This window comes from Aotus nancymaae, unplaced genomic scaffold, assembly GCF_030222135.1.
Source record: "Aotus nancymaae isolate 86718 unplaced genomic scaffold, 86718_ANA_hifiasm-v0.15.2.pri h1tg000014l, whole genome shotgun sequence".
NCBI lineage: Eukaryota > Metazoa > Chordata > Mammalia > Primates > Aotidae > Aotus > Aotus nancymaae.
In genome coordinates this window covers 13,036,098-13,051,023 of record NW_026988425.1, presented here as the reverse complement: position 1 = coordinate 13,051,023, position 14,926 = coordinate 13,036,098, and positions in this window count along the sequence as shown.

Below are 14,926 nucleotides of genomic sequence, written 5' to 3'. Positions count from 1 at the left end.
TTAACTACTCAGAAGGCTGAGGTGGGAGGATTATTCAAGCTCAGGAATAATGGAAGGAAGTTGGAGTGAGTAGAGATAGTGCCACTGCACTACAACCTGAGCAAAAGGATGAGATATTGTCTCAAATAAATAAATGAATAAATACATAAATAGATTTAAAAAATAAATAAACTCTGGTAAATAGAACAGTTATTACCTGTTTTCCTTGAAACTGAATATATTATTAAAGACTTCTTTCATGATTAATATAAAATATAGTGTAAATCCCATGTGAATATAAGCAATTCATTTCACTTATTTGTAGTTACTTTTGTGGGCTACGTAAACATTCAGAAACACTTTAGAAATCGATTAGGTGTTTTTAGTGTTGTTTTCACCTGTAATGTATTTTGGTTTTGGTTCTAAATTTCCTTTTATGTTGATATGCCAAAAATATCATAAACTATATCTCAAGACCTATATCTTATGCATACACACATAAATGTTGCCACCTAGATAATTTCAGATGTTCAATAATGGATATTGGAGAGAATATTCAAACATATTTCTGCTTTAAACTCAGAAAGTTTTGTAATCTACCCAAATGGAATTCTGTCCTTTTAATTTGTCAAGAAAAGGCACATAGACTTCTAATTGAAATGAATGGTGATAGAACTAAGATTCTAATAGCTTGTAAGGAGCCAGAAGTAAAACTACAGAACATGCATATACCAAAAAAAGAATATTATTTTTGATGTCTCATATAAAGGTAGAAAATTAATCTGTAAAGTCCCTTGGTAAATAGCTGTCAAAATAGCCTGTATTCATTTATTTATTTTAATTTTATTTTATAAAAATATCTATAAAAAAACTTTTATAGATTCAGGGGGTACGTGTGCAGGTTTGTTATGTGAATATATTGCACAATGGTGGGTTTGGGCTCCATCATCTAATTAGTGAACATTTTACCCAATAGACAATTTTTCAACCATCATCTGCTTCCAACTCTATTTCCTTTTTGAATCCCCAGGAATATGATTTCCATCTTTTCCATGTGTACCCATTGTTTAGCTTCTACTTATAAGTACAAATGAGTTGAATTTGATTTTCTGTTTCTAAATTATATCACTTAGGATAATGGCCTCCAGCTCCATCTCTATTGCTGCAAAAAGCATGATTTTATTATTTGTATGGCTGCATAGTATTCCATGGTGTATATATCCCACATTTTCCTTATCCAGTCATCTGCACTGAACACTTAAGTTGATTCACTAATTTTGATTTTATGAATCATGCTGTGATAAACATACAAGTGTAGATATCTTTTGATAGAACAATTCATTTTCCTTTGAATAGATAGCATGTTAGTGGGATTGCTGGGTCTAAAGGCAGTTCTATTTTCAGTTCTTTGAGCCTGACTTAAAATTGTACTATAAGGCTATAGTTACCAAAATAGCATGGTCCTGGTATAAGATAGACACATAGATCAATGGGAATGAATAGAGAATCCAGAAATAAAGCCACATACCTATAACAAACTGATCTTTCAAAAAAAAGTGAACAAAAAATATACAATGGAAAAGAGAAATTCTATTCAATAAATAATACATGGCAAATCAAATTTTCATACACAGAAGAATAAAACTGGACCATCTCTTACAACATATAAAAATTAACTTGAGATAGATTAAAAAATTAAATGTAAGACCTGATACTATAAAAGCCCTAAGAAAACCTAGGAAAAGCTCTTCAGAACATCAGCCTAGGCAAAGAATTTATGACTAAGAACTCAAAAGCAAATGCAACAAAACAAAAATAGACAAATGGGATTTTATTAACTAAAAGTTTCTATATGGTAAAAGAAACAACAGAGTAAACAGAAAACTTAAGGAATGGGAGAAAATACTTGCAAACTAAGCATCTGGAAAAGGACTAATATTGAGAATCTACAAGGAACTCAAACAACTCAACAAGAAAAAAACCAAATAACCCCATTAAAAAGTGGGTAAATTATGAACAATTATCAAAAGAAGAAATACCAGCAGCGAACAAACATTTATTTTTAATGGACAAAAAAATGGTATATACATATCATGTAAAATACGTTGTTCAAAATATGTATATATTGTGAAGTGGGTAAATTGAACTAATTCACATATGTATTACCACACAAATATCATTTTGTGGTAAGAACAATTAAAATCTATTCTCTTAGCAATTTTTAAAAATACAATACATTCTTATTAATTATACTTAGCATGTTGTACAATGGATCTCTTTAACATATTTCTCCCATCTAACTGAAATTTTATATTCTTTGATGAACATCTCACTAATAGCCACTCCTAATTCTAATATGCTGGTAGCGACTATTCTGCTCTCCACTTCAAAAATTCAACTTTTTTATATTCTCCACATATGTGAGATCATGTGGCATTTATTTTCTTGTGCCTGGCTTATTTCATTTAACATAATGTCCTCCAGGTTCATCAATTTTGCCTCAAATGAAATAATTTTCTTCTTTTTAAGGCTGAATAATATTCCATTGAGTACCTGATTTTCTTTACCTATTAATTCATTAATGGACACTTAGGATTATCCCGTATTTTGATATGATTTGGCTCTGTGTCCCCACCCAAATCTCATCTTGCCTTGAACTCTCATAATTCCCACATGTTGTAAGAGTGACCTAGTGGGAGATAATTGAATCATGGGTGCAGTTTTCCTCTCACTGTTCTGTGGTAATTAGTAAGTCTCACAAGGTCTAATGGTTTTAAAAATGGGAGTTTCTCTGCACAAGCTCTCTCTCTTTTTTGTCTGCTGCCATCTATGTAAGATGTGACTTGCTTTTCCTTGTCTTCCACCATGATTGTAAGGCCTCCTTACAGCCTTGTGGAACTGCAAGACCATTAAACCTTTTTTTCCTTCCCAGTCTCAGATATGTCTTTATCAGCAGCATGAAAATGGACAAATGCATTAATAATGCTGCAATAAAAGTGGGAGAATAGATCTCTTTTTGACATGTCAGTTTTATTTCCTTTGGATATATACTGAGTAGTCAGTTTGCTGGATAATATGCTAGTCCTGCTTTTAATCCTAAGGAAACTCCATACATTTTCTTTCATAATAACTGTGTGAACTTACATTCCCACTGACAGGATGGAACATGTCGCTTTTTTCTGCATCTTTGACAACACTTGTTATGTTATGTTTTGTCTTTTTGGTAACAGCCATTCTAGCAGGTGTGAGGTAATATCTTTTTGTGCTTTCAATTTGCATTTTCCTGAAAATTAATGATATTGATTTTTTTAATATACCTTTAGGCTACTTGTACATATTCTATTGAAAAATGTCTGCTTAGATATCATGCCCAATTTTTAAGCAGATTATTTGTTTACTTATTATTGTGTTATTTGCATTTCTTATATATTTTAAAATATTAATCTCTTATGAGGGTCATAGTTTGCAAAGATTTTATCCCATTCTGCAGACTTTTTTTTTTACTCTGTTGATGGTTTCTTTGACTCTGAAGAAGCTTTTTAGTTTGATATCATCCCATTTGTCTATTTTTGTTTTTGGCTTTTTGCTTTAGAATGCATATCCAAAAAAATTATTGTACAGATCAATACTTTTACTCTATGTTTTGCTCCAATAATTTTTCAGTATCAAATTTTAGGTTTAAGTCTTTAATCCACTTTGAGTTGATTTTGTGTGTGTGTGTGTGGTGTGAGATAAGGATCTAATTTTATTCTTTTGAATGTTGATACCCAGTTTCCTGAGCACCATTTATTAAAAAGACTTCCTTTTCTCCATTTCTTCCATTGTGTGTTCTTCTTGTCACCTTTGTAAAAAATCTGTTAACCTTATGTCTGTAAACATATTTCTGGGCTCTCTATCCTCTTTCATTGATCAATATGTCCTATTTTATGCCAATATCATGCTATGTAAATTACTATAGCTTTGTAGTACATTTCAAATTTAGGTAGTGTGACATCTCCAGCTTTGTTCTCTTAACTCAGGAAAGCTTTGGCTACTCAATGTCTTTTGTGATTTCATACAAATTAATTACGTGTTCTTTTTCTAATTCTTTTTAAAATGTCATTGGAATTTTGATAGGAAGTGCATTGAATCTATAGTTCAGTGTGGGAAGTATGAACATTTTAACAATATTAATTTTTCTAGTCTATAAACATGAAAGATCTTTCCTTTTATTTGTGTTTTAAAAACCTCTTCTAATGTTATTGAAATAAAACCGTAATTTCAATTTAGAAAGTGCCAATATTAAAGATCACTGACATTACCAATACTTATCAAGCACCTGTTGTCATTTTCACATTGTATCAGGAACTGCAGTTAATAATAGTAGATAAAATATTCCACTTTCATTTATTTTATGAAATAAAACTTATTTCATAAAAATACTGCTGATTTGCTGGGCATGGTGTCACTTTCAAGGACATTATTCTTTCACAGTGCATATACTTGAATGTTGTCATGAGATTGCCAGATTCTGACACTATTACTTCCAAACAATTGTATAAAATTGATGTCCTCTTATTTACTCATTTTGTTTGATAAAAAATAAATCTGTTTATTAAACTCTGTAGAGTAGCGGAGATTAAAAGCTTCTAAGTCAAAATATACACAAAATGAATCAATATTGTGACCAAGAAAAGCTCTTTCAGTAAATTATGACTGAAACAGTCACAAATAGATATGTCCCATGAGACTGGGTTCCAGGACATGGGGAAGGCTCAGCTCCCCCACTAGGATGTGTTCTTCCAGACTCTTGGTCCCTCACTCACCCAAAAATGGGAGGGAGGACCCCTCTGGGTGCACCAGGCTTGTTTAAGTAAATATCAGACCCCAAAGAGTTTTGCAGAAAGTGATTTATTTAGGCAGAGAGAGAGAAAAAATGGAGAAAGAAATAGATAGAGAGGGCAGTTTCCATGAGGTCATGGAAGGGGATCCAGAAATGGAGTCACATCAATGTGGGAGAAGGGGACTTTTAACCTAGGAGATATTCCTGTCCTATTCAAGTTTTCTGTCCTATGAAAGGATTTCCTTTAAACTTCTGCTACAGTGATTGACCTTTGATTTTTTCCCATGTGTGTGAAAGTTAAACAAAGACCTCTAGTCTCCCGGATGGGGACTTGAGTGGGGGTATGGTGCTGGGAAGTTCTTGCCTTTGAAACTACACCCCCTTGTGGACTCTGGAAGAGAATACATTCCCTCATCTCAGACAAAAAAGGAACTGCTCTACATTTAAATATGCATGAAGAAATCTTGGTTAAACACACACACAGAATATTAGGTGTCTTTATAACAACACTCAGTCTTTATTATACTAATGTACATCAAGAACCTCCAAATTAAGTAATAATTTGTCATATAAAAATATTTTAGAAACATAGCCCTATAATCTATTTTATGCCCTATCCTCTAAGTTACACAGTGAACATAATATGGTCATGCAGTTGTTTTGTGTATTACATCCTTTTTTTAAAAAAATTTTTGTTTTGTTTTGCTGTAGAGTTGTATATGGCTGTAGGGTTGTATATGGCTATCCTTTTAAATTCATATTGTTTATAACAGTATATTAGCATTATTTTGGAAACTTATTTTGTTACTTGTATTAATCCTGCCTTAACATCAAATTATTCATCGATTTTAGTTGATATACTTCTCTTAATGTCACTGAAGGTAAATGTCTAATACGTTAGTGCCATATATCAAGCTTTTAGTGTGCCAATGGAAGTATCTCTTTCAGTTTGACAACAATGAATTAATAGGCAGCCTTTCTTACATTGGCATAAGCAGCTATTACCTCATTCTTTTGTATTATTCTGGCTTGTTTTCCATAGTAGAAGTTTTCTCATGCTACAAGTCAAGTACTAGAATTGTGGCCTAGACATAATAAAATACTAAAAAAATGTGTATAAAGGATTACTAGCTTTTGATTCTGGGGATACAGAACATTCACACAAGTCAGGCAATGCAACTCTGTTACTCACAGATAGGCAGCAAGGATAAATAGAAGTCCAGGATTCAAGGAGAACTGGTTTTTAAGCATTAGGGAACTGCTTAGGGCAGGTAGAGTGCTGCCTGTGCATGCACCACATTGCACTGCAGCTGAGAGACCCCACAAACATTCCATATTGGATTTTATATGCCAGGCACAACTAGGATCACTGAGTTAAAATGAGGACACAGCCCAGGCTATTCCGGACATTTCTTCCTTATCTCAGGATGCTGCATTTACAGTTTTTCTGAGAGCTACAAGCAGAGAGGAAAGAACTGAGAAGGCCAAGATCATCTGGGGACCTCTCCTACTGCAAAGTAAAACTAGCTTTAAGACCAAGTGGCATGTAAAACTTGAAAAAATGATAAATACATTTTTAGCAAAGAGTGCAGAATTAGTAAAGATAGTATAATTGGAGTCTGGAAAAATGGCATCCATTTTAGTGGAACAATTGTCAAAACTACCACCTATATTAATTTAGGAGATATAAAGAGAACTAAAGATCTTTGGACTTAGCTAAAGATAGATCTAGGCAGATTTTTGAAAGTATCACCTGAGTACTTAGCTGTGACTATTAAATCGCTGAAAAAAGTGAGTTATAGAAAAAATTCATGTTTTAAAAAATAAATTGCAGAAAATATATAGGACCAGTTGTGTTATACTGGGAAATAAACTTGTTTAGCACATAGGTTTCTGAGATAATTAAATATTTTGAAGTGAAACAAGCCCTGCGGACAAATATAAAACCAAGAGCCTAATGGTATGTTTCTTCAAAATAATTTTGTTGACATCTACCTGTCTAGAAAGAAAATGTTGTGTAAATTTTGGTAATAAAGCTTACCCAAATAACGTCATAAAACATCCAAAATTGTTAGAAAAGCATGTGGATAAAAACACTGCTGACTTGCTGGGCATGGTGGCGCATAGCTGTAGTCCCAACTACTTGGGAGGCCGAGGTAGAAGAATTGCCTTCTGGGAGACGGAGGTTGCAGTGAGCTGAGATCGTGCCATTGCACTCCATCCTGGGCAATAAGAGTGAAACTCTGTCTGAAAACAAACAAACAAACAAACAAAACACTGCTGACATAGATTAAAAGTGACTGAGACAGCTCCAATTACAAGAAAGCCTTCTGGCATTCTAACTTTATATGAACATAAAACAGACTACTCACACACAAACATAGAGAATCATCTACCAACTCATTAATAGCTATCCATATACAAACACAGACCATCACTTTGAGAAAATAACACAGTATTTCAGGAGGTTGAGCTGAGAATCATGGAGAAAAGCATGAAGAACAATGCATTAAGGAGCCACTCCCAGGAAACTTTACAGACCAATGGATTAGGAAGTTATTCCCAAGAAACATTAAAAATCAATAGCCTGGAGAGCTATTCCCAGGGAGGAGAACTGCGTTCTAATGAACAAACATTCTGGTTTGGTCTTGGAGAACCTGGCAATATTTTCCCTTTGGAATTTCAGTCACTGCTGTAGATTAATGGCTGTACACACACACAACACATATATACATATACACACAACATATATATTCACACACAGTATGTATGTATACACACACTATATATGTGTACACACATATAATGTGTATATAAACATAAGTATCATGTGTATATATATATACACATATACATATTATATGTATATAATGTTGTAAGAACATATCTCCTGCATATCCTATCCTTGTCTTTCCAATGTACTTTGCATATGTAGAAGAAGACTGGCTTCTTATTCTTTGTTAATAGGCACCTTAATCAAGAGGGACTACTTATAGATCTCTTATTGATGGTTGAGGCCCTGGTTGTCAAACAAAACACCATTGATCAGAGGAGATTTGGAGGTTTGGTTGTCTTGGGAGGAGGTGAAGAAGAGAGATGTAAATGATTAGGTTAAAGGACTGACAATGACTAATATATTATTTTCCTAAAATAAATTGACATAATTATTCCCTTCCCACAATACATACCTATTTGCAATGCAACTTTACCGTGTATCCTGTCAATACTTATGACTAACTCGGAAAAATTAGATTCAACAGGAATGACTTTGTGTCAGACCTATGTCTAGACCTCAAAAACCCTTACAAGCTCCTGCTGACTCTCTTGGAATCCTTCCCAGCCATTACGAGAGAAAGCCTGGAGGCTAGCTCAGTTGAGGCCATCTGACACCAGCTAGAATAGGTAATTCTTGCGTTGCTAAAAAGAAATATCTGAAGCTGGTTAATCTATAGAGAAAAGAGGTGTAATTGGCTTATTGTTCTGCAGGCTGCTTGAGAAACACAGCACTGACATCTGTTCACCTTCTGGGGGAACACAGGGAGCAGAAGTCTCAGGGAGATTTTGCTCATGGTGGATAGCAAAGCAAGAGCCAGCAAGTCACATGATGAAAGCAAAAGCAAGTGGAGAAGGGAGGTTGCTACACACACTTAAACAACCAGATCTCACAAGAACTCACTCACTATCACAAGAACAGCACGATCCACCCCCATGATCCAGCCATCTGTCACCAGGCCCTCCCTCCAACATGAAGATTACAATTCAACATGAGATTTTGTGGGATGTGTATTACATTCTGTTCTTGACTCTTTAAGTCTAATGTTCTCACGTTGCGAAATACAATTATCCCTCCTCAGCAGTCCCAAAAATTCTTATCTCATGCTAGCATTAACTCTAAAGTCTCAGGTCCAGGTACAAAGTTTCATCTGAAGGTGAGTTTCTTCCATTTAGGAGCCTGTAAAGTCAAACAAGCTATTTACTCCAAAAGATAATGGAGGTTTAGGCATTGGGTAAATATTCCCATTCCAAAAGGGAGAAATCAACAAAAAGAAAGAAGCTACATGCTCATGCAAGTCAAAAACCCAGCAGGGCTGTCATTAAATCTTAAAGCTCCAAAATAATCTCCTTTTACTCCATATTGTGCCTCCAGGTCACACTAGCGCAAGAGGTGGGCTCCTGAGGCCTGGGCAGCTCCCCTGCTTCAAACTTTTATACTCTGTTTCTCTTTTAAATATAAATTCTAACTTTAAATCATGTCTTTGCTCTTGCATCCGATAATAGGCTGTTAGAAGCAGCCAAGTCACTTCTTGAATGCTTTGCTGCTTAGAAATTTATTCTACCCTAAATCATAACTCTCAAGTTTAAATTTCTGTAGATCTCTAGGGCAGAGACTGAGTGAAGCTAAGCTATTTGTTAAGGCATAATATGCATGACCTTTGTTCCAGTTCCCAATAAGTTTCTCATTTCCCTCTGAGACCTCATCATCCAGGGCTTCATTGATGATATCACTATTAACATTTTGGTCACAACCATTTAACCAGTCTCTAAGAAGTTCCAAACTTTCCGTCATCTTTCTGTTTTCTTCTGAGCTCTCCAAACTCTTCCGACCTCTGCCTGTTACTCAGTTCCAAGCTGCTTCCGCATTTTCAGGTATTTTTATAGCAATAACCCACTCTCAGTACCCATTTTCTGTATTCTGTCATTCTTGCGTTGTTGTAAATAAAGACCTGAAGCTGGGAAATCTATAAAGAAAAGAGGCTTACTTGGCTCACAGTTCTTCAGGCTGCACAGGAAACATGGTCTTGGCATCTGCCCAGCTAATTGGAGGGTGTAGGAGTCAGGGGCCTCAGGGATTTTTTTACTCAGGGTGGAAGGCAAAGCATAAGCCAGCATGTCAGATGGCAAAAGCAAGAACAAGTGTGGGGAGAGGTGCCACAGACTTTTAAACAGCTAGATCTTGTGAGAACTCACTCACTATTGTGAGGACAACACCGAGACATGAAGGGTGTGCTACCATGATCAAATCACCTTCCACCAGGCCCCACCTTCAACACTGGGGATTAAAATTCAACATAAGATTTGGCAGAAACATGTATTCAAAGTGTATCACCAGCCAATTTTCAAGTGACCGAGAGTTGTCCACAGAGACATGAATGGGACTAGTTGAAAACCCCCAACCTAGGCCCACAGTTTAAATAATTGGTGGTGTTTATTTTTGAGCTAAATAAATTGGTATTGTTTATAGTTTATTGGAACCAAGATAAAAGCAAATGTATACAGTGAAATTAAATAATGGTTGTAATGAGAACACTAATGAAATGATGTAGAAGACTCATTCATTACATTAATCCATTGAATCAATAATTTTGAAAGCAGTATATTTTACTGTGATTAGATATTCCAGGTGTAAGCATACAAGTTTGTGAGTAAGGTGAAGTCCAGAGAATTTAAAATAGAGATCAACAGTTTAAGTAAATGAGAGAATTTGGTGGTTTCAGACATCTGCATCTGCGTGAAAGGAATTTAAAGTATCTAGGAATGCTTTTAAAACACAGGTTAGAAAGAAAACTGAGGTCCTGGTGCTAATATTTTGGAAAAACGAGGCAGAAGGGCCAGGATGTGGTTAGACGATTGCAATCAGGATGGTGAGAAGGACTCAGTACAGTGGAATGAACTTCAGATGAGTAGGGTTTGTCTGACCACAAAGGGAGTGATTATCTGGGAGTCTAAGAAAGCTTGGAGTCAATAGTGAATGCTAGTAACACTTTTCTCTGCCCTCCATTATTCTTACTCAGAGAAGAAGAAAGATAAAGTAAGGAAGTCTCTGAGAATGAAGTCGTTTAGAATGATTACCTTTAATGATGCCCAACTCTTTGAGAATTACACAATTGATTTTGGAATCCTTACATAAATTTTAGCTATTAAATGACTGTTGGTATATACCTTCTATGTTTTGGGTACCACATGTTTATATTTTCCTCTGTGCACACCTGTGTCTCCACCTCTCTCTTTGGTGGAACTGCTAGTCTCCTGTATAATATGTGTACAGGGGAAAGACAATCAAAGCCACACTATCTCCCAGCTCTACGGGTGGATAAGCAGCTCAGTTTGAGACCTGTATGTGAATAAATACCCCAGATAATGGTGACTACCAAAGCCAGACCAGTGAAAGTCTTTCTCTAAAATACTCATTCACTAGAATAGATATGTTTTCATGAATTAATTTAAAGAAAGACATTCTTGAGTAGTACATAATAAGATAAATATACTAAGACAAGCAACCCAATAAAAAGGAAGTGTATTTGAGAAAGAGTATTCTCTTGTTTTATTGGTAGGGTTCATATCTCTTGAAAATGCTTTCCCCTGACTTCTGTTATATGAGCTGATCCATGTTTTCTTTCATTCCTTCTTTAAAAGGGGAGTATAATATGATGATGTGGATCTAGACTCCCTGGATTCTAATTCAGGTATCAACTCTTACACTCTGTGTCACTTTGGACAAGATATATATGTTTTTTCATTTTTATATAAGGATACGTATGACTGTGATGATGATACAAATAGCTCTCAACTCATAGATTTCTAACAGTATGTAATTTAAATTATGTAACAAGTTTAGAGCAATGCCTGCCCCTGTAAAGCGTAAATAAAAGCATCACATGTATTGGTTATTGCTGTTATCACGTTTAAATAGAAGTGTCCAGTAAGATGTTAAAGATCTGAGAAAAATTATATCTCTGATGCTATAAACCATCACTGATGAAATAAACAATCCATCCTATTAGTCTTAAATTTCCTAAAAAATCTAGAGAGTAACATTGTGCAAGCCAATTTTTTTCCATTTTTTTTAACTTTCTAAAAATTTAACAATCCAATTCTTCTCAAGTGTAAGAATGTTTTCTCAGTGATTATGCCTGAACGCTGCTTCAATTACAATTAAATGCATATGTGGGTGCACACAAACAAACAGGTTTAAAAAATTTAGTGATATCAAAACTAGGTAACAAAATTTCCATCAGGTAAGTCACTGGAGAAGAGTGTATTCAATAAAAATTACCCTGAAGCAAAAGGTTCAGATAATTATCTATATAACAGGAATTCGTATAGAACAACATGCACTAATTCAAAGCCCAATTTACTCAGTAAAATTAATATGCAAGAAAAATTAATGTTCTGTGTAAGATGGTTCATTTTCCACTCTTTGCCTTGTTTTATTCACATTATCAAGATGTTGGATGATGGAAAATCCTCAAATAATATGCTGCTGCATTAAAATTGTTTAAAGAAACAAAAAAATAAAAAAGGACAGGTTTCGTTGGAAACTGAAATAGGATAGTCATAAGCAGAATACATGGATGATTAAAATCATACATAAAAATGATCAACATAATGATTGGGAAAGCCCAGTAGCAGATATGCCCACGGAAGCATGTTCCTAAATAGTGTGTTAGTCTTCTTCAGTAGTCCATACAAGAAAGAGTGAAGTTTAAAGCTAGGAAGCAGGCCTGAAATGATGGCTCATGCCTATAATTCCAACACTACTGGAGGCCAAGGCAGGCAGATCGATTGAGGCAGTTGTTCAAGACCAGCCTGGGCAACATGAAAAAAACTCATCTCTACTAAAAATACAAAAAAATTATCTTGGTATGGAAATCCATGTCTGTAGTCCCAGCTAATCTGGAGGCTGAGACGGGAGGATTGCTTAAGCCTGGAAAGTGGAGGTTGTAGTGAGCTGAGATTGCACCATTGCACTCCAGCCTGGGTGACAGAGTGAGATTCTGTCTGAAATTATCAAATTAATTAAAGTTAGGAAGCAACCAATAGGAAGGAGACAAAACTATATTAACGATGAATTCAACAAGATTGGCAATGCATCAGAAAGTCTAGGGCTGGAAAATATAACTATTAGTTGGATTCTTAGAAATTATACTCTTTCTTTTTGTAGTTTGTGTATTTAATTTTCTACATGGCATATGAACATTCTATTATCCATTCCTTCTTTAACAAATGAAAAGTACACACTGAAGTCTAGTTTCTACATTTAGTTGCCAATCCTTTTTTTTACTCTTCTTTATACAAAATCTCCTCCCAATATTTGTCTGTATACCCAGTACCCAATTTTCCATGGCTCATTTACTCATAAACTCTATCCAATTAAACTTCATCCCCATCATATCATCAAAACTACTCCTATTTAGGCCACCAGTGACTTGTGTGTTGAAAACTCAATGTTTAATTATCAACATTATGCAAGCTTACTTAAACACCAGAGTATTTTAGACATCGATAATGGCCTACAAACCCCTTTCTTGCTTTATAAACAGTCCTCTTTAGCTCCTTTTATTGGCAATTTCTCTTCTTTATGGCCATGAAATTAAAAGAGTTCAAGTTTCATTTTTAGGTCGTTTATTTTTTATTATCTATTGCACTTCCTTGATTATCTATCATTTAGTCCTAAGGCTTTAATCGTCATTATATATTGACAACTTCTGAATTTATATTGCCAGTCTGGACTTCTCTTCTGAATTCTAGGCATGTATATCCACCTAGCTACTTGACTTCTCCACTAGAGACCTTAAAAAAAATCAAACTTAATATGTTAAATACTAGAATTTTAATCTACCATGCCACTCTTGGTGTGTGCTCTCTTTATGATTCCTCCAACTGTCATCTTTCAACTTACCTATGCTCTAAAGATTTGACTCTTCACTTTCTCACACATATATAATTTAATAGATTCCTAAATCCTGTCAGCTCCTCCTTCAAATCCATCTAGAACTTAGCTATTTCTAGGCACTTGCACTGCTCGTCTATTATTATTGTAAGCCACTTTCAAATTCTTGCACCAGGGCTCCAGTTTTTCTCTTGCCTTCCACATGGAGCTTGTAGTCCAAAATGCAACCAGAGTGATTAATTCACTATGTAATTAAAACACTGATGACTTTCTGCTAAAACCCTGTAATATTTCTGTATTAGTTTTATATCATTGTATAGTAAATACCTACAAATATAGAGGCTGTAAGCAACACACCCTTATTATGTCAAATTATTTTTGTGGGTCAGGAGTTTGGGCACCGCCTAGCTAGGTCCCCTGCTGAAAGTGCAGTCCTTGAGATAAAACTGTAGAAACTGAATCTTTGAAATTAAACTGAACCCTCAGCCAACTCCTTTATTATAGCATCGTGAGACTAAGGGTGCAATTCCATCTCAAGATCTGATGAGGAAAGCATCTCCTTGCAAGTTCATGTGGTGGTTGGTGGCATTAAGTTCCTTGAGAGCTATATAAATAAGAGCCACAGTCTCTGGATGAATTTCAGCCTTATTCCTCTGACGGTTCTTGGATGTTTGTTGGCTGGAGATCACCTCTGTTTTCTGTCTCGGGGGCCTCTCCACCATAATTAGTTGCTTCATCACCCTTCAACAAGAGGGAGAGGATACTAGCAAGACAGATGTTACAATTACATGCAAAACTCATAATAACTGTCAACAATTTTGTTGTTTTCTGTTGTTTAGAAGAAAGTCATGAAACAAATAATTTCCATACACATTCAAGGACACCAGGAGTCAGAAATAATTGGGGCCATCTTTAAGTATGACCACTATAATTCCCCATTACAATAAAAGTAAAAGCCAAATTCTTCTCTATGTCCTGCAAGGCTTTATGTAATCTTTCCTTAATTATGTCTTTTACTATTAAAAAACACTTCAAAATTTTGATGCTTAGGTTAAATTGTTTCATGATTTTCACTTGTCTGTTTCATAATAAAATATATACTCACAAAGTATTCAAATTAATAAAAATCTACTTTCTATTGTATATATAATTTTGTTTCTTTGAAAGACACAATTTGAAGAAAGGTGTTATTGCTTAAGGGAAGCAAATCTTAATGGACTAGAAGATTTTTGAGATTCCTTTCATTTCTGACATTTTAGGGATAGTTAAAAGAAAACAAATATACCACAAATAGGGCTTAAATTGCTTCTTCAATGCCCAAGTCAGACACTAAAGGGCAAAACATATTAAATTATTTATTTAACCTAAGAATGTCAAATTACATCTCATTTTATACGGCATCAAAAAGTATAATGCTAACAGTTTTCAATGTTGCAAATATGACATAGTTTTAC